Below are 2501 nucleotides of genomic sequence, written 5' to 3'. Positions count from 1 at the left end.
GATAAGAACGGGAGCCCTGAAACTGTCCCAAAGCAGGAGGAGGCTTCATATCCTGTTCTAACAGGATTTCATAACTTCCGGGAATGTAGGTAGCCACTGCCAAAGTACATAATTCAGAACAGTGAGGTAATGTGATCTTCAACCAGACAGTATGCAGAAATATTTTAACATGGTTGAGGCTTTCAATTGTGATTAACTTATGCCTCTCAACCCGAGCCCCGTGAGGAATTTTATCCTCCCGAATTATGGATAGCTGCGCACCAGAGTTGTTGAATGCATGGACTTGGTGGCAGGATAGTGACCTCCGGGAGGTGCAACAAATACAAGGCCCTGAGCTGGGGGCCCTAGAGTTGATGGGTTCATCACTGTCATGGTAATGGCAGGAGCAGCAGCTTTCTTGGGGCAATGAGCCCAGGAAGAGGTGTGTCCATGTACTTTGCATGAGTCACAAAAGCTCTTGCTAAAGTCATACTTCGGAAGGTTGTTCCACTGCCAATGGCCATTATTTTTATTATTTTAGTGACTTCCATTCTTGGGGAGGGGGGACGGCAGGAGTTGGCTGCAGAGGATCTGCCTTAGATTGGCACTATTCTGAAGTGTCTGGGCAAGAGGGGGAGAGCAACAGGACGGATTTTCTCATTAAGGGAACTCTGGAGTGGGTGGTGGGTGTCCCAGACATCTGTCCACTTACAGCACTCCACGATCCTCTTAGGATATTTGTCCACCAAATAAGTAGCAAACTCAAGGGTAGCACAGAACAGGAAATCCTCTAACTGGAAAATTTAAAGGATCTTTTCTGCCAATGTAGCGTTGGAGGGCCTCATCCACGTCTGGAGGGCAGGTGTCTTCTTCACTACCCATTCTGACAACATCTCCCTGGCGGGTTGTAAGTGCACGAGCTGGAACTTCTAAGGTAAACACAGGCACTGGGCCCTTGGAATGTAATCTGAAGGAAGGGTTATAAATTATCTGCACTGCAAAAGATGAGGAATTACTTGTCGCCAAATAAGTGCTGAGTCACAAATGACTGATTAGATTTCCGGAGTGGGAAACAATCATCACAGAAGATGTCAGGATGTGCTGTCCCAATGATGACTGCGCCTTGAATTCCACCGAAGGTGGAAATTCATGCTCACGGCGTAGGACATTACCAACATGAATAACTTCACAGAATATATGAATGATCGTTGGTAGGAAGTTGGGGTGTGTTGTCACACGGACTGTGCCTTGAGTTCCACTGAAGGGGATTCATGACAAGGTGTAGGACACTGTTTATGAACACTGCACTAAAGGATATCCATAGAATGACAGTCAACAGACTGTAAATATTCATTGCAAGGGTGTAACGTACTGGACACCCAGACTATCAAAATACAATAATTGAAACAGACTAAAAAAAAAAAGTCAACAGACTGTAATGTGATTCACATATACAAATACTGAAAATTCATTTGTTACAAGGGTGTAAAAGAAAAAAAGTCTTGGCCACAAAGAATTTAAAATACAAAGATATTCATGCACAAAATGCATAATTGTCCATGTCGAGATGTAAAAATAGTTGTCACATTGCATATGGAGTCCGCAAGAGCCGGAATACTCGTCTCCAGACAATAAAATAAGTACAGTAATAACCAGCATACCTCCACAAACGGTGGGAATATGCACATATACGATATGCAAATAAGGTATAAAATAAGGCTTTACAAAGAAGGAAAAATAATTATTTCAATTCCATGTGCTTTATATGGAACAAATCTCTCAACACTAGTTTGAATGGGTTTGCTCAGCTGTCCGCCAGCCAGAATCTTGGGCTCGCATTAAGGCAATACAGACAATAATGATATCAGGATGCCTGCCAGGTTCCCTACAATTTTTTTTCCAACTAGTAACAATCTTACAAAATAGATGCGATAAGCAGTACTTGAGCCACAAGGCACTGTTCTCCCAATTGCTTAAGCAAATTCCCCCTTGTTCCCTCGTCTTATTTCATTAACCCTTCTAAGTGAGGAAAAAACAACGTTTACATCAAGAAGCAAATTGTCCCTTTTGTAGCCTGTGCTAACTTGTCACTGAAGGCTGGCCCTACCAAAGACTGGCGATCAAAACTAACCGTTTGGTTTTACCTTGTTCTTTCTCTACCACACTGTTGTGAAATTCTATTGCTTATTTTTATTACTTTGATTCAAATTCAACGTTTTTAAACTTGTTTGATGTTATCGATCTATTTTAAAACCCTTCTTAATTAAAAATTAAAATATATGGATTAATGGGGTTTCTTCTATTGTCTCCTTAGAGGTAATCCTTTCTGAGGAATTGCGTGAACACGTGTTCTGCCTATTTCTTCCCTACTTCCTATGGGTTTACCATACATGAGTTGCACAAAATAAAGGAACTAAGGTGGTTAATTACTCTCTCTCATAAGCTAAAATTTCAGCAAGCACGAAATCCTAGCTTTTCCTATCTCTAATCTGAAAACATGGCAGTCAGAATTTTGGTTTTAC

The sequence above is a fragment of the Macrobrachium nipponense genome, chromosome 27 (assembly GCF_015104395.2).
Source record: "Macrobrachium nipponense isolate FS-2020 chromosome 27, ASM1510439v2, whole genome shotgun sequence".
NCBI classification, from domain to species: domain Eukaryota; kingdom Metazoa; phylum Arthropoda; class Malacostraca; order Decapoda; family Palaemonidae; genus Macrobrachium; species Macrobrachium nipponense.
Note: the sequence above shows the minus strand (reverse complement) of the source record.